Source organism: Pipistrellus kuhlii, unplaced genomic scaffold, assembly GCF_014108245.1.
Source record: "Pipistrellus kuhlii isolate mPipKuh1 unplaced genomic scaffold, mPipKuh1.p scaffold_m20_p_26, whole genome shotgun sequence".
NCBI lineage: Eukaryota > Metazoa > Chordata > Mammalia > Chiroptera > Vespertilionidae > Pipistrellus > Pipistrellus kuhlii.
In genome coordinates, this window is record NW_023425525.1 from 4,491,634 (window position 1) to 4,509,866 (window position 18,233).

The following is an 18,233-nucleotide window of genomic DNA, read 5'->3' on the forward strand; positions in this document are numbered from 1 at the left end:
TCCTGCTGGCACTTATGCAGCACAGGGTGCTGACCACAATTCTTTCAAAAAGTGTCTTTCATTAAAAAAAACAATTACAAGACACTCATTTGTGTTCTTATGCTCTGTTAAGGATTGAATTGTCTCCCCCTTCCAAAAAAACACACACATTCCTATACTGAAGACCCCCCTCTGCCTTACGCACTTCAGAATGTGGCCTTCCTTGGAAATAGGGTCAATGCAGATGTGATGAGTAAAGAGGGGTCATACCAGAGGAGGGTGGGCTCCTATCCAATAGAACTGGTTTGCTTTTCAGAAGGGGAAACTGACACAGACATGCACACAGGGAAACGTCACGTGAAGATGAAGGCAGGAATGATGGCGAGGTTCCACAAGCCAAGAATTGCCCAAATTGCCAGCCACCAGGAGCAGCGCGAAGGCGTGGGATAGATCCTCCCTCACAGCCCTCAGCAACAGCCAACACCTTGATCTTGGACTTCAAGCCTCCAGAACTGTGAGATGATAAGTTTTTGTTGTTTGTGCCACCTAATTTGTGCTCCTTTGTCATAGCAGCTCTAGCTGCTAATATATAGTCTATCCCACACTTTTTAAAAACCGAAGAAAAACAGGAACCCTTGCTTGGTATAAGATATTAAAATGAAACAGAAAGATGTAGAATCAAATGTGAGATGCCCACCCCACCCCCACCATGCAAATACTGCCCCCTCCAAGCATAACCATGGTTATATTGGGTAGCTACCCTTCCAGAAGCTTTTCTATGCATTTACATAAATACATAGCAATAGAGACCCTCATATGTACTTTTAAACTCAATTTTTTCTATTTTGCAGTTTTAACTACCTGTTATCTTTCTCTCAGATACCGGAGATAATGTTTATTCTTCTAATAGTTGTTAGTTAGAACTGTATTTTCGCTTCAACAATCTTTCAAGTGTGTGTGTGTGTGTGTGAATAATCATTCCCAGGAAGAGAGAAAAATTCAAACAAAAGGATCTCCATGAGTCAACACATTGCAAAAGCTTTTAGAAATTGCAAAAATGGATAGACTTGCTTTGCATCCAGCCCACAGCCAGGCACTGGGCCAGAGGTACGCAGTGCAAGTTCTGTGAGATGTTCCCTACTCTGCTCAGAGGGTAACTCACGCTCCCACATAAACACAGGTGGCTGCTGTTTACCTACAGAGACCTGACCGCCACTCTTCAAGCTCCACCTGCTAAAAATAGAGCTTTCCCACAGCCTAGACAAGGTGTCACTCTCTCTTCCTAGCATCTTAGACATTTCTGCTGTTTAAGGACAAAGCAAAACCAAAAAAAACACACCGTCTCCAGATAGCCATTGGTGCAGAGCCCATGTGGTGCGTGGGAGAGAGAGGGAGCCTTGGGCTCAATCTGCACAAGGAGGGGACGCTCAGGGTCAGAGAGGAAGTTACCGGTCACGTCCCACAGCACCAGGAGCCTGTTCCCTCACCTGGGTTCTTTCCACCTCACTCACCACAGTCCTTACCTGCCTCATTCCCTGAGCACCAAACATACAAGGCATCCCTGCATAATAGCTGAGGTTGGAAATATGTCATTCGGTTTTCTGCTCATGGACAATAAAGCATTAGAAGAGAGAGAGGGCCACAGACAGGAGGCTGGGGCAGAGAAGAGGACCAAAAGGGATAGAAGAAAAGAAGCGAAGCTATGCAAAAGGAGTGGGGTACAAGAATGCGGGGAGAAGTAAGCAGAAGGGCTGTGGACACAAGGAGTCTTGGCCTCTGTGGTAGCCAGGCTCCCAGGTTGGCTCTGTGATGGTAAATTTTATGTCAACCTGGTTAGGGCCTGGTATCCAGTTACTCGGTCAAACATCATTCTAGATGTTGCTGTTGAAGGTGTATCTTGGGTGATATTAACATTTCAATCAGTAGACTTTGACTAAAGCAGATTACTTCTCATAATGTGGGTGAGCCTCATCTAATCGGCTGAGGTCTTAATAGAAAAAGACTGACCTTTCCCTTGGGGAACCCAAGCAAGGAGAAAGGCTACCAGCAGACTGCCTTTAGGGTCAAACTGTAATTCTTCCTTGGATCTCCAGTATACTGGCCTCCCACACAGATTTTACACTTGTCAGCCTCCATAATCATACACATCTTCCTTAAAATCAATAAATCTCTGTCATACGTATATGACAGAGATTTATATATATATATATATATATATATATATATATATATATATATATATATATATATATATATTTGGCTGTGTATAGCCATGCCACTTCTCATGTCCAAAGTTAAGGCTTATTTCTCTTCTCCTTGAACCTGGCTGGCCCTATGATTGCTTTGACGAATAAAATATGACTTCTAAGTCCAGGCCTTAAGAGACTTGGAACTTTCACTTCCTTCCTCTTGGGATGCTTGCGCTTGGCCTGCTCCCTCTTGGAGCCCAGCCACCAGGATTTGGACTCTAGCCATATAGAGAGATTATGTGGAATAGTAGTAAATAGCTCCCATTGAGAATTCATCACCATCTTGGGTTTTCCAAAACCAGATGAACCCTCAGATGACTGGTGGGGCCTTCTGGGGGTCACATGACATCACATGGAGCAAAAGAACTGCCCAGTTGAGCGCAGTCAGCCCACAGCATCATGAGAGATGAAATTATTGTTGTGTTAAGCCACTGAATTTTGGGCTGGTTTGTTACACAGCAGTGGATGGCCTACCTTAAAATGTAACCTAAGGTATATGCACTTCGTCTACTAACAGCTCAGTTTTTCAGGGTGGCTTTGTCTGTGCCCCATAAGAACCCAGTAGGGATCCCAGAGAAACGTTGCCCGTATTTTCAAGCCCAGGATGCCCCTTCCTTAGGTCTTCAGGCAGTTACAGTCAACCCTGCCGGAGCCCCAGCTTAAGAAAAATCACACTACCACATCGTCTGCACTTGACCTCACCAGGTAAAAACTACTTCTCCCACTCTGTTTTCCAACAGCCAATGATTTGTTCGTTAAAAGACAAAACAGCACTGGACTGGTTTGATTCTGAACCCTCTGGCATGTAGAACAGTGTAATAGTGTTGTTAGGATGGAGGCAGGAACTTTACCCTGGAGTCATCTGAATTAACTCCACTGTTATTTTCTTGGGAGGAACCTGGCCGTAATGGCTTCTTGCAACACTATATTACACTGCACTGCCCAAGGTCATTATCAAGCCAAACCACAGTGGAAGTGGGCCAGATTGGTCATAAACCTCACTTCATGACCTACCACAGGAATGTCCTCCATCTCTCAAGAAGGAGATTCATTCCAGTCCTATTAGAAGTTTGATGTTAAGACCTGGCAATAATGATAAGACCTTAACAATAGGGATTTAATTGAAAGAATATAAGAAATGTGTTACTTCCACTGTAACAGCGTCTAAAATTTATGCTCTACATTCACTTGTGTAAAAAAATGTGGTCTATCTATCTACTCCTATAAACCATCTGCCATTTCTCAGGGTTACCTTATTGATTAGTTGCAAGGATGAGGGCAATGGAAGGTTCAAATACCAAGTCTGAATTTGCCATGAGCGATGGAAATACAGTCTCTTTCAGTTTGGGCCACCTATCTTACTCTCTTAAAGGACTCGGCTTCTCCTCCCTCCTTCTGTTTTTGGGGACCAGGCAGCAAGCCTGACCTGAGGGTCTCTCATTGTTCTGCTAGGAGTAAGGCCACTAGTCCTGTGTCTAGACTGATGGCCACAAGTGCGTGTCTGGTTCCAGACATTTTTCCTGTTCCTAAACTCTCCAAGCTGCTCCCAAGACATGCCTTTCTCTGTGCTCCTGTTTGCCAAAGCATACAGGACCTTCTGACCCCCAGAAGGCCCCACCAGAAAAGCTGCCCCAGCTCATCCAGGCAGTGCCTTTGCTAGCAGTTCTGTGACATTGTGCCCTTCCATGCCAGCGGGGCCTGGACACAGGTCTTCTCCGAGGCTTGCCGCCCTGCTCCGCCTCTCCAGAGGAGAATGCCACCAGCCCTCCACCTTTGGTGACGCTAGATTCCCTTTCATCTGGTTGTTTTTTTTTCTTTTTTGTTTTTTCTTTCTTTTTTGTTTTTTTCTTCAGCTGTTGTTTATTGCCATGTAGGCCTAGAGGCATCTGCAGGGGTGGGGCTAATAAAGGTGGAGGATGGAGTTTGTGTGCAGTGACAGCTGAGTGGGGTGCAGGAACAGAGGTGCACAGTGCACAAGATGGGAGTGGGAGAGGCTGAGGGGATTGAAGAAGCAAGTGAAGGCCAGGGCCAGAGTCTGCTTAAACTGGAGCCACTGCCCTCTCTAGCCAGCCATCTTCTGACCCAGGCCAGGCTTGGAGTTCTCTGAGTGTCCATTTCTACAGGAAGTGATTGGAATGCACAGAGGAGAAGCAGGAGCTATTGCCCTCTATGTTCAGCTTTGGAGCCTCCAGTCCTGCACCCCTGTCTGTCTTGCATCTGGTTGTTTTTCTATAGCTCCCTGGAGGACCCACTCCTAGGGGGTCACAATGAGACACACCCATGTCTAAGCTCTTCCCTACCATTGCCTCCCAATTGACCAGGGCTGGCAGAAGTATGCTTTCTGCTATCTCATCATAACTGGGTTCTCTTCATGCTACAGAACAGGAGTTGGCACACTTTTTTCTATAAAAGGGCCAAATAGTAATTATCCTAGGCTTCGTGGGCCTGTCACAACTGCTCAATTCTGCTGTTGTAGAATGAAAACAGCCATAACAGTATGTCAGTGAATGAGTCTAACTGTGCCCTAATAAATCTTTGTTTGCAAAAAGGGGAGGTAGGTTGGATTTGGTCTGTAGTCATTGTGTGCCAGCGCCTGCCGTGGAAGAAACCAGTAGAGCTGAGTACTCCAGGCACAGATCTTGATAAGGAAGTGTGGTGAGTTAGAGATGGACACATTTTTTTTTTTTACACCTTTGCCATCAAATGGTGGCTCTCTGAAGCCTCACTCAGGGAGCGTGTAATTGCTTAGACCAAAAGACTACAGTGGACGTGGCAATAAACCCATTTCTGATTCAGTCCTTGAGAGTTTGGGAGCTCCCTCTTTCAGACTCTTGGAACACTCTTGAAATTCTGAACTGTCACATAAAACTCCCAGTTACCACCTTGGCCATGTAGGTCAGTTGGTTAGAGCATCATCCTGATATGCCAAGGTTGTGGGTTGGATCCCCGGTCAGGGCACATACAAGAATCAACTAATAAATGCATAAATAAGTGAGCAACACATCAATGTTCCTCTTAAACCAATAAATTACTAGAAAAAAATTTTAATCCCAATTACCCATATGGAAAGGCCCTGAGATTATACAGAAATGAGAGGGGTACAGTGGAACCCAGCCTTCCAGCCGCCCCTACCAACATGCCAGGCATTTGAGTGGTATGGTCATGGATCCTTTAGGGAAGCCCTGTTGCCACCTATTTCCACCGACTGTGCCAGCCCAAGCCAGAGGAGGCAGAAGAACCACCCCACTAAGCCCTGCCCACACTCATGACACACAAGAATGAATGTTCTTTGAATTCGCTAAATGTGGGTGCATTGCCTTAGCAGATTATGGATGAAAAGCCACTGGAATAACTAAAATACTAGTATATTTATTATTCTTGTTCCACTTAAAATCTAACAGAGTCACAGAATCTCATTGTTTCCTCCTCTTGGTTAACGCGAGGTAAAGCTTCAAGCAATCGGCCTCTACATATCAGAGCATGAGAAAATTATTTTTTCCTACCACAAAACACCAGCCTGAAAATTCTGGATGGAAATAAGAGCCAATGCGATTAAACAATAGGTGGTTTGGGAAGTGAGAGGATTTAGCACCGTGTTTGAGGAGGGTTACATCTTTACTGCCGTGTGGGAGATTGCACCTCCCTTGGCATAGTTGTCCAATCCCAGCACACAGCACAAGGTGTGCCTGTCCAAGCATGGCGGGAACAGAAAGGCCTGTCTCCCCTCTCTCTGCTTTTCCAGAAGGAAGGGCTCTTGCTGGGGGGCTCTGTCAGCGCCTGGACGTGCCTTTTGGGTGTAGAATCTGGGCCATGGACACATGGTCCTCAGAGAAAGAATTGTGGGGAGAGTAGACTACACTTCCCAGAGAGTCTGTGCGGGAGCATCAATGGAGGCCTGGGGCGGAGGAGGGGCTGGAGAGAGAATGGAGGAGCCGTGTGGAGGTAGGGGGAAAGCGTGGATGGGAGAGAAAGGAGCAGATTGTGAGCCACGGTGCCACCTCTGTGCGTGGGAGACACTGTGCCGGGGGTGTGGGGGAGAATGTTACAGTGGGCAACCAGGAATGGGGAGATTTTGGAGCGGCAGCTGCCAGTGGAGCTAGTGCCAGTGGAGAGAGGGTTGTGAAGAGGTTTTGTTGGACGATAGGCACACTATCCCCACCCCCAGTTCTTTGGTCTTTTGTAGAAGACAAAATAGCATTGGACTAGTCTGATTATCATCTGGGCCCGTTGTAAACTGAGTCTTTTTCCCCCCTAAAGTATCCCTTAGAAGAGAGGAATCATAGCCAAGTTCCTACAAAGTTTCTCCTATTTGGGGCCCTCTCTCATCTCCTTTATTTTTATGTGCTGTCCAGGGAAGGCAATTGACCTAAAAGATCTCAATCGATACTATTTTTTTGAGCGAGTCTACAAATCACCTGGTGGCATCTAAGGAAAAAGCAAAAATACTGAATATAAATGTAGTTGTTTGTTTTTGGGAAGATCAGCTCCCAATGGCAATGGGTGATATCGTCTGCAGAACATCTTTTATAGATCTTTATAAATCTTCAAATAGATCTTCATATGCCTTTAGAAAGCAAACAGTACTTATGCTCTGGAGATCAAACATAAGCACCCGCAAGATTAATAAAAGGAAAGACATGAGAGCTAACATTATACAAGCAGGTACTTGTGCCTTACGGTAACATTCCCGTGACAGCCTCATTCATGGAATCAGAAAGCATTGATCAGAAAGCATGGAATCAGAGGGAAATTGTGGAAATGACTCAAAAAGTGACTGTAGCCATGTTTTCAGAGATTTTTCTCATTGGGGGAAAGCGGGGGATTTCCTTATATAGGTTTTTTGACGTGGAGACATATAGATAAATGTCTATTTCTTTTGTGCTTTTGAACTTTTCTTTGAATTGACATAGTACATGTACAAAGCCACATCGGGTCTTGGTTCTAGTCAGATTTCACAATATATTCTCTAAGGGCTACCTAACAACACAGTAAAAATAACCATTTTATCTGAATTTCATATATGTTTCAAGAGAAAATATGTTACTTAGAACCTTATTTTATCCCCCCACCCCCAAAGAAATACTTGTTTTTGCACTTCTTGATATGTGTAGACAATTTAGAGTAGACACAAGGTGAAACCTGAGAGTTGTCAATCACATACAAATATACTTCTTGAGATTGGGGCATATTTATGTGGTAATTATTTTAGGTTTCAAGACAAAACAAAACAAAATTTCTTTAATCTTTGTGTTGTTTTGGTACAAGTCGTCATGACTGGAGGGACCCTGCTTTCTATGGCTCTGGCATTGACCTAGAGAAGTCACAGCGAGCACCGTACAGGCCTAGATGCCCACAGGCTGGCTTGGTTTGGCTTGTGCGTTCCTTGTTTGCTTTAAGTTTCCATCAGTTCCCTTTAGGTGGGGTTCACCATAACCCCCATACTCCCTGCTTGCTTTGGCTACCACCTGACTGATCCCTGTGGACCGTTTACTTTATTTTTGGTGAGAGTTTATAGGAATCAGTCCCATAAATTGACCATAAAACCTGCCAGACAACTTGGTTATGCATCAGTTGCCTTATCATTTCCAGATTTACCACCAAGCGGCCTCATAAGAAAAGAGAAAGCATTTTATTGGCTCTCCCTGAGGCTTTCTTAACGTTATGCCTTTAGTTCACTCATCACTTTGGACCTAAAAATAAGATTGCAGCACCCTGGTCACCCCTGCTGGTATTGGATGATTCCCTCCCAACAGAGGCCTCACGTGCTAGAGGATTATGAGATTTGGGTACTCATGCCCGTGAACATCAAAAGGGAGCCTCGGGAAAAAAAGTCAGTAGTGAATAAAGCTCCAATTAGGCATTTCAGACCTCTCTTGGGGGCCTAATGAGAATCTATGGCATTTTTCATCTTCCAGCGCTCATTGTGTATTTCTTTTTCACACTCTGTCAACAAAACAAATAGGTTACAAAGAAAAGAGTTTATGCTGAAAAGACCATGTCAATTACATTAGCGGCCACTCCAATGATATTCCTGTGTATTAGAATTCCTTAGTAAGTCTCCTTCCACTTTTCTAGAAGAGGGGAAAAAAAACCAAAAAACTGGGAAGCAATATTATGTGTTTAAAAATAAAAGCCAGCTGCTCATCACACTTTCAGTGCAGGGCATACAGGAAGTACAATTTTCAGTTTTATTTTCCTTTTTAAAAATTTTCTGTTGTAAGACTAGTATCTGTGTAGATAGATAGATCTGGTGCCTGAAGGTGGGTATTTTTGTGTCCTGTCTCCCTAAATAAAAAAGATACTTAGCACGTTATCTCAGATTTTTACACGAGAGAGGGACTAGACAACACATACACTTTTGAAGACTCGTGCTTTTATTTTTTTTACCAGTTAATAAAAAACACGTTTTAAGCACACACTACTTTTTTAGGGGGAAATATGTAAGGTAGTAGCTATGGTAGGTTGGTTGCAGAAATGGCCCCAGTTCTCTATCCCTCCCCACATCCAAGCCCTTGACAAAGTGACTGTTTTGCTCCTCCCATCAAGAAGGAGATGTTTCCCCGCTCTGGAACCTGGGCTGGTCTCGTGACTGCCTTTGGCCACATGGAGAAGTGGTGTGTGCCCGTTCTCAGCCTCGCCCTCATGAGGCCCCGTGCTTCTATTCTCTCTTGGAACCTGGGCAAGGGAGCTGGAGGAGGAGAGAACACCTGGAGCAGGACCAGCCACCTGGCGGAGGCCCTTCCAGATCAGGCAGCCTGAGCCAGCCTGCCCACCGGCCGAAGGTGCACCAGAGAACCAGCCAATCCCAGCCCACGTCGGAAGGACTGCTCAGCCAACCCATAGGCTCGTGGGAAATATCAAAGCATTTTTCTTAAGCCACTATTTTTTGTTTTGTTTTTGTGTGTGTGTGTGTGTGTTTTGTTTGTTTGTTTTGTGTGTGTGTGTGTGAGTGTGTGTGTGTGTTTTGTGTGTGTGTGTTTTATTTGTTTGTTTTGTGTGTGTGTGTTTTGTGTGTGTGTGTGTGAGTGTGTGTGTTTTGTTTGTTTTCTGTGTGTTTGTGTGTGTGTGTGTTTTGTGTATGTGTGTGTTTTATTTGTTTGTTTTGTGTGTGTGTGTGTGTGTGTGTGTGTGTTTTGTTACATGGCAATAGATTGAGATGCTTTACAGTGCAGTTTGGAATTTAGTATCAGATTCACATGTTCATGTGCCAGCTTTATCACTCACACAATGTGTGACAAATTAAATGTGTCCTTCTGAAGTTTCGTTTCCTCACTAAACTAGGAAAATTTTCCGGTGTATAAGACGACCCCCTAATTTTATAGTTAAGACATAGGTTTAGGCCTATATTTGCTGTATAAGACTACCCCCCACTTCCGAGGCAACACTCGTTCTTTTTTTAATAGACCGCCTCTCTGACTCCGGCCAATCTGAGCAGGCTTTTTATGCATGCAAATTATACATGTTCTGTACCCGAAGGTACACTGTGTTCTAGTAAAAAGCCTGCTAGGGCGGTGGTATAGTGCTATCCTAGATTTCCAAGTGAGGTGCTTTCTATCCGTCCTCTTTTCTCTGTTCCCTCTGCTGAGACCTGAATTCAGACCACTGAAAAAGCCCGGTTGACTTTTTTTTCGTTTCAAAGTCGTCTTATACGCCGGAAAATATGGTATGCTAAAAAGCTAGTGGAAGAATTAGAGATGATATATATGAAGTGCCTGGAAAACAGATGTTCAATAGATGAAAGTTACTGGCATGTTTGTGTATATGCCCGAGATCATGTGACTTCCACCTTCCTGGAGCCCGCAGGTCACAGGTACTAAGCGGATAACTCTGAGAACAGTCTGTGTATCCCCACAGGAGGCCTCCTAACCCCCAGCTCCTCTAAGTAACTTTCTTCTCCTAGCAATAGCTCAAGGTGATTCTCCTTGGAGAAAGATAGTACCTTTACCCTCCAACCCATGGCATTCACTTCTGGACATCAGCTCTAGTTCTGGGCGTTTGCACTGACCTTGACCTGCCTCCCTGGTTGGCTGCTATTGTTTAATTGGTTCCTCCCTGGTCTTCTGACTCATTCACATTATTACTATGGCGTGGCTTCTTCAGCTGTTACCTATCGGATTACTGTCTTAATCGGTGCTCTGATCAGTTTCTCCTGGAAAAATCTGCCTGGATACTCACCAGACCCCTTTCTCTTCCTGGGTACATAGCTAAACTACATCTTCCAGCCCCTCCTATCTGTTAGGGCCGTTACTAGTTCTCAGTAATGGAAACCTGTTGCAGAACTGGCTCATAGCTTCCCGGATGAAACAATTAAAAGTGGGTGCACCTCTGTGCTCTTATTTCACGTTGAGGTTGGTTGGTTAACAGGATAGATCGGAGGGCAGTGGTGGCATAGGGGATGATAAAAGTACTAGGAGGAGAGTCTAGGTCCCTGTGATACCACCTGAAAGAGAGCCTCCTAGGAGAATGACCTGACCAGGAACATCTGCATTCGACTTTGCATAAGTTAGAAATAAATTTTTATTAGGTTAAGTCTCTGAGATTTAAGGGGTTGTTTGTAACCACAGCATAACTTAACGTGTTTGACTAATACAACTCCCGAATTTTGTGGCCCTATTTTCTTTGTTTCTGAAAGTGCTCCTGGCATAACAGCTATGATTTATCTCATTGCTTCCCACAGATTCTTTGCATCTTTAAACCTGAGCAAGTCCCCTAGAATTTGGGTGGAAAGAAAATATAAACTAACTCAACAAATATTTATTAAGTAAATATTTGCCAGGTATCGGGGTAGGCACTGAGGTTGGGGGATGAAAGACAAAATGGCAACATAGCGACTCACTCAGTTTTATACCTCCCAGGACTGAGCTCTGATATCTTCACTCTGTTCCCAAGTGTAAGCCCCCTACCCAGACTGGTGAGGGGTAGTCTTTCCCCCTCTGCTTCTCCTTCTCACTTCTCAATGCTGAGGCTAGGGCAGCTCCACCATGTCTTGCTACTTTTCCACCCAGAGCCCCCGGTAAGAAGACTCATTTTTGCTTCCCCTAACGCGCCAGGACTTCAGAGGAGAATGGGAAAATTAGGCAACCCCCATAAACATCCTCACTGAGACACTGGATTTCAGTGTCACAGTATTTTTGCTGCTGTTCATTCTCTTGCATAGATGCTGAGAGAGATGGACCACGAGGTTGTGAATCTGTGTGTTTCACTACCGTTATGTACAAGCTGGAATCTACCTGGTCATTGAAATGGGGAAAATAAGTACTCGGTAAAATGATGCTTAGTTTTCTTTCCCATTGAAAAAAGATCAGACACTTGGCTAAAGAGATTCTATTTGGCAGAGAAAAGATGAGGTTCATTAACATTTTAGCAAATGTAGTCCCAGCAGTGATTCCTATTTCAATCATAACACTTTGCATTCCCGGGTTAAGTCCGGAAACATCTCTCCTCCTCGTGCTTTTTGGTGTTTTTCATTTGCTACTGAACAACATGCTGCTGGATAATCAGTCACATTTGGGGTGTTTTCAAGGATCTCTGTGTATTAGCTGGAGGCATTTGGGGCCAAGCAGGAAAGTGGTCCAGCAGCACAGCACTTTAGTTACTTCTGCTTGTTGTAAAATGTTAAAAATGGCTGTTGTGGTGTCTTTTGTTTGTTTGTTTTTTAAAAAACCAGAGGTGTCTACTGAGCCCGGAAAGAATCAGAGGAGCCACACAGCTGGGCGCTATAAATGCCTCCGGATTGGGACTCATATTTTAATCATCTCACTGACTATACATAGAACATGCAGCAAGAGGATGCTGGCCATGGAACCGTCATCATCTGCTTCTCAGCTCAAAAGAAGCTTCTCAGCTTCAAAAGAAGCCTACTTCACAGATAGTAGGTGGCATTTCAAGAAACAACAGAATAGTGTTCCTCATTGAACGGGATCAAGATTCTACTAACTCCTTGGTTTGCAGAGTAAATGTGACAGATGTGGCTGATCTGGCACAGATGATACTACCGAATACAATAAAATTCTATTTTTAACATAGTGCCAGTTGAGAACCTTTTTTCCATGTAAACACTTCAGAAATCACTTACTGGAAGAGAAACGCTGCTTCCTGATTACGCTGCAATTGGCACAGAATATCTCACTAATGTATTGAAAGCATTGCCTTTTTTCTCAGTGTTAAAATAATAATAATTAAAAAAAAACCCACTAAAAATATTTAGAAGCCTAGCAAAGATAGCAAGACCAACTTCATTTTTTTTAATTCTCTGACTATTATGTTCAAGAACTTATTCACTAGGAAAGAGCTGGCCACTCCACAAACATTAGTTGAACTAAAATCTTTGGATGTCTGTTCTACTGAATTGTCTGTTTTATCGTTAGCCTGACTTTTATTTGTTTGGAAGGTTCCTCTGGCAATCGTACTATATCCTGACACATAGTTTTTTTTTTTAAATATTAAATTGAAATACTCTCGGAGTTTTAGACTTTGAATATGCCCCAGATGGGACATCTCAAATAGCAGATAGAAGTCCTATGCCACGGACGGTTTTAAACCATGAGAAAGAAACATTTTTCTCTTACTCATTTCTGTTCAACCATATGTTTTTTGTCGGTGCTAAAATGATAAATTCAACTTCATCAACTGTCAGGTGATTTCTGTGTTGTTATTGCCTTTGTTTTTCTTATGGCCATTCTCAAATTCTTCTGTTGTTAATAGGAAAGAAAGCTCAAAAGGATGTACCCTTTGAATTAAAATTTCATGAAGATAAATAAAAAGAGAGAAAATAGAAAGTGAAGATGAGAGAAATTAAAAGATGCTTTGATTTAGACATAGCAAAGACCTTGGCTTGGAGATTTCTATTTATCTGGGGTACAGACCTTCTGGCACATCTGTTCACCTACCAGGACAGGCAGGCCTCCCCGGGACCTTGGGCGTGGCTGTTAGAGAGCCTCCTGGGCGACACCGCTAGGTCTGTCCATTCATAGGCCTCAGAAACATTGGACTCGGCTGAAGGCTAGGTGAGGAGTGTAAAGAATCTCGGGGAAGAGGAGGTTTGAAGAGCTTGTTTAGAGAGATCTCATTGCTTGGCCTTCATGCCTCAGTGGTTGAGCATCGACCTATGAACCAGGAGGTGACAGTTCGATTCCAGGTCAGAGCACATGCCTGGGCTGTGGGCTTGATCCCCAGTGTGGGGCATGGAAGAGGCAGCTGATTAATTATTTCCTCTCATCATTGATGTTTCTATTCCTCTCCCCTCTCTCTTCCTCTCTGAAATCAGTAAATATGTATATATATATATATTTAGTAGAGAGAACTTACTACAGAAAGAAGAGTCCTTACAGAGACCTTTAAGCAGAGTGGAGAGCAGGGTGTGGTGGCCACAGGCAGAGAGAATGGCCACTCCTGTGGGAGTCGTGAGGTCAGCAAGTTCCACAGTCACCAGGGCCATGCGTACATGAGGGACACTTCTGGGACATGCAGTAGAAGTGGGTGGCAGGAGAGTGGCTTCCCAATGGCCTAGAGCTGCAGCATCTGTAGTGGAGCCATTAGGCCAGAAAAACATAGGTATACATACATGACCTCATTCATCCCCCAGACGTGCGGAGGCCTGGGGACCTGTGGGACAGAGAAGAAGGAATCCTGGAGGAGGCATCCTTATCAAGTGCAATAGGCCAAAGGACATCTTGTTTTCGAAATCAGGAAAACCAACGGAAAGAATCGAAAACACACCTGTATTGGGCGCCTATCTGTGCCAGCCTCTTCCCCCCCCGGGTGCTTCCAGGGCTGCTTCACCAGTCACAGCCAGCTCTGCGGAGGGCAGCTCTTGTCCATGTCCCACATGGTTTCAAAAAAGCTCAAGGCATTTAAAAATAATGCTATGGAAAACCACAAGGCAAACAAAGGTGGAAACTTTAATGCTGTCGGTTAGACTTGTGCGGCTTAGAGCTGCTCTGAATGAGTGCTGGCTTCATTGAGACTTGGTTGTAATTATTGCGTACCTGCTATCCTCCCAAAATCTGAGGTTGTTGTTTTTGTTTGTTTGTTTGTTTGTTGTTTGCCTTAAGAAAGCCAGAGCTGGTTTCTGCTTTTTGCATGCAAAAGAAACTTAATACCAAAAAGTATAGAATGCAACTATTGTGAAAGCTTATAGGAAGTTGCCTAAATGAAAGTGCATCGAAGAAATGAGCTCTGCGACCTGTAAGGAAAGATTTCAGCAAAGAAAATGAGTACTAAGATGCGGAAGGGATAACAGAGTAGCTTACTATAGGCTGGTTACCAGGCCACAGGCTTCACATGTAGAAGCTCTTTTAATTTTTATGAAGACTGACTCAGATGGGTGCTTCTCTAAATCTCTCTTCTCATTTGCAGATTTTGGAAGTGGCCAAGCTGGGGTTTTAACCTCAATCTGTCTGATTATCCAGTCTGCTTCAGCCGTCACTAAGCTACTGCTTCCGACAAAATAATTAGTGCCCCAGGTGACCTCCAGCCATAACCCTGAGCCTCTGATGCTTCAAGATGAAAAAAGAAAAAGAAAAAAAAAAAAAAAAAAGAAAGAAAAAAAGGGGGAAAAAAGGAGTAAAAATTCTTTGTACAATTAACAAAATGAAATGTGGGTGAAATTTTGAAAATGATTTACTGATAATATCAAGATATTTGAAAGCTATTTGAGCTGGGAATTAATTGATCTTACAGGACAACATAAGCAGACCTGATAGATGCATAGCCATTTGTGCTGGGAATTGATAGACGACTCTCCCTGGCTCCCCGGTACCCCTCTGCACCCTCCCCACCAGCCCTGACACAGGTGACCCTCCATTTGTGTTCCGTCCAGCTCCAGGCTGCACATCGGACCCACCTGGGAGCTTTTAAAAACTTGGACGCTGGGCCTGCACCCGGGCCAATCACATCAGACTCCTAAGGGTAGGACTCGGGCCGGGGTGGTGATTACAGTGGGATCTCCAGGTGATCCCACTCACCAGGCGCCGCCGAGAGCACTGCCTCCGGGTCATACAGACCTCCGGGAGGAAGGCAGAAAGGAGGCCTTGTCCAGCATCAGGTCTACGAGGGCACAGAGGGTGTCGCAGGGAGGGCTGGCCTGCCCCCCACTCCCATTGCTGGAGGCCCACCTCTGCTGCCAGGGGACCCGGCTCGGCCGCCAGGTGTGCATGTGGAGCCCCAGGTAAGAGGGTGCTTTTCTGATGGGCCCTGATGGCACTGCTGGTCAGTGGGTGGTTATGACGCTGCTTCTCTCTCTGAAGGTGCTAGTGGGGATGCGTTTGGTCCCGTGGCGCTTGGCACGAAGCCTCTAGGAAGACACCTTGCCTCCTTCCCCTTTGAGCTCAGACTTTGCAAAAGGGCCACGATGTTTCTGTCTCTCCTGCTGACTGAGGACACTTTTTATTTGTCCTATTAAATGCCCTGGAATGTAGTAAAATTGCTGAAGCACACACAGTCACCGCGCTGGCTGCCACCCAGGGAACAGCCGTCTTCACCGCTGCCCCACACCAGGCTGTCCTGGCGCCTCAGTCCTGAGTCTCGGGATCCTCCTCGCTCCTTGAGTCTGCGTTCCTTCTGATGACCTGCCTCACACTCCAGCTCCCGCTCCGTGGGGACTTCTGGCAGCTGCCGTTTCTCCTCAACCAGTGTCCTATCTACCTGCAGCTCAGTGAATTGCCTGGAGCTTGCCATTCACTGACACCTGTCCCTAAAGTCATCGTCCATTCCCACGTCACCGGTGCTTGGCACACTGACGCACACTCCTGTTGGCGGTCATTACCGCCAGATTGGGTCTCAGTCCTCCTTGCCCTGGAGTCCCCCTCGTCCCTGCACTGGGCCTGCCTCTGCTCCTGCCCCGTCTGATTGTCCAGTTCCTCTCCGTCTCTCACCCCAGCGCACTTAGTGGAACCCTCTCCTGACCCAGCAGGTCCATCAGAGAATATCTGCATTTTATATGATTACACACGTGTTTATTAATGACTAAATCTTGTACCTGCCAGGCGCAATTCTGGGGGTGTAGGATACAAGACAGATCAGACTCCAGCTCCGTGGGACCTGCGTTCCATTGAGACAGACATTAAAGAAATGAAATTTGAGTGCAGAATTGTAATGGTTATGAAGCAAGGAGGAAAGGAAGCGGTAGAGCGACTTTGAGTTGGGAAGTGAAAGAAGGTGGTTAATGAGAGGTGAATTCTCACGGAGGCTTGGATAACAGAGGTGGGGGTGGAAAGGGTTCGGGGCAGAGAGATGAGCTGGGACAAGGCCAACAGTGGGCACAAGCCGGGCATCCTTGGGGACCAGTAGGAAGACTAGGGGAGTGGGCATGGTGGGAAAGTGGGAGGAGGTGAAACCAGAGAGGGTGGTGGGGTCAAACCAGGTTGGACCTAAAGGAGTGTGGAGTTTTTTCTGGGAGCCATTACGTGATAAACCATCACTCGCCTTTCCAGCAGAGATGATTGTAGGAGGCAGGACAGAAGCAGGAAGAGCTGTTCAGAAAGAAAAATGGACCCATCCGGATGCATTTGGTTTGGGTCGGACTAACAGGTTAGCATGTGGGTAGAAAGAAGTGGATGGATTCCGAATATACAGGATGCCCTCCCCTCATGTGTACACAATTTGAGTAATTATTCATCCCCATGTGTTAAATCTGACAAGACACATCAATTGAGCTATCAGCTGTTAAAGCATGTATACATTTGGGGGGGCACCCTGTATTTTGAGAGCCCAGTGGATACCTGGAGGGATCGGAGCTATTAGGAAAGTGAAGAAACAAGACCAATCCATAGGCTGGCAGTTACACAAATGGTTAGTGGTAGCGCCTTCTACTGAGATGATGAAAACTGGGAGAACAGACCCGGGAGAAGAGCCCAAAGGTCTGTAGACAAGTTGAGGGTAATGTGCCTGTTGGGCAGCAATCACTGAGCAGCCTGTTGCACGCTCGTCCTGGGCAGTCACACAGCAAATTAAAAGGCCTAGCAGCGCTGCGCTTTAAAAGGTCTAAATAATATTCGGTGTGAACAATAGTGTACTCAGGCTGTCAGATGCTAGTCTGTGTTATTATCCCTTTCAATAAATTGGCAGAAAATAACTGTGGGCAGTCGCTTGGTATTCAGCACACAGCTGACCTGGCAGCCCTGTGATTGCAGCCTGTCCTGGTAAACAGTGAGCGGGAGGGGAGGGGAGCGTAGGTGGGGGAAGCCAAGTCCCAGTGCTCTCACATTACATCCTGCCTCTGACTATCTGGTGCGGGAGAGAGTTTCTGCTGACGTCCTGCTCCCTTCTCCACCTTCACCTCTCCCCCTCACCCTGACCCCGGAGTCCTTCCAACTGGAGGCACCCACAAAACAGGCGTAATGGTGTTCACATCAGTGTTGAACTTAACCCCCTGGGAGAAGCAGATTGTCGCTTTGTCCTGAATTATTACTGTGGAAATTATAGTAAAGAATGTAAGCATTCTTCATGAAAGCCTCAGCTCAGAGACACCTTTGACCTTTTGATGTATTTTCTTCAAACATACACACACACACGTTTTGATTTTATAAAATTGGAGGTTTTCTGCTTTTTTTTCATGTAAAAATATATGCATTTTTGTCATATCATTACTTTTTAAAAACAGGATTATTACTGCAATCATATGAATGTCCCATAATTTGCTAACCATCCTCTACTGAGAGATATTAAGGTTCTTCTCACATTTTTGCTCAGATGAATATGCAGTGATAAATATCCTTGAGCATTAAGTCTTTGTTTATGTATCTGCTTCATTTTTTAAAATGTTAATTAATATTATTGATTTCTAGAAATTAAAAAATTTAGGTTAAAAGTATTTTACAGCAAATTCCCCACTAGCAAAGTTATGCTAAACATGGACAGCTGTTTGAAAGTACCTATTTCACTATAGCTATTATTTGAGTGAATATAAGATTACTTCACTTTGGAAAAAAATAACATTTAAAATTAATTTAAAGGGTTTTTTTTTCATTTTACTTTGTGTCTGAACACTTTGAGATGTCCTTTGGG

General features: G+C 44.8%; 1 long non-coding RNA gene across 1 annotated transcript; it reads left to right on the forward strand.

The window, feature by feature from the left end:
* The first annotated feature begins 4,131 nt into the window (after positions 1 to 4,131).
* LOC118727797 lies at positions 4,132 to 17,258 on the forward strand. The gene is made up of 3 exons (XR_004990668.2): positions 4,132 to 4,451; positions 5,325 to 5,331; positions 17,247 to 17,258. It is a non-coding gene; the product is annotated as an uncharacterized LOC118727797 (long non-coding RNA).
* The last annotated feature ends 975 nt before the right edge of the window (positions 17,259 to 18,233 follow it).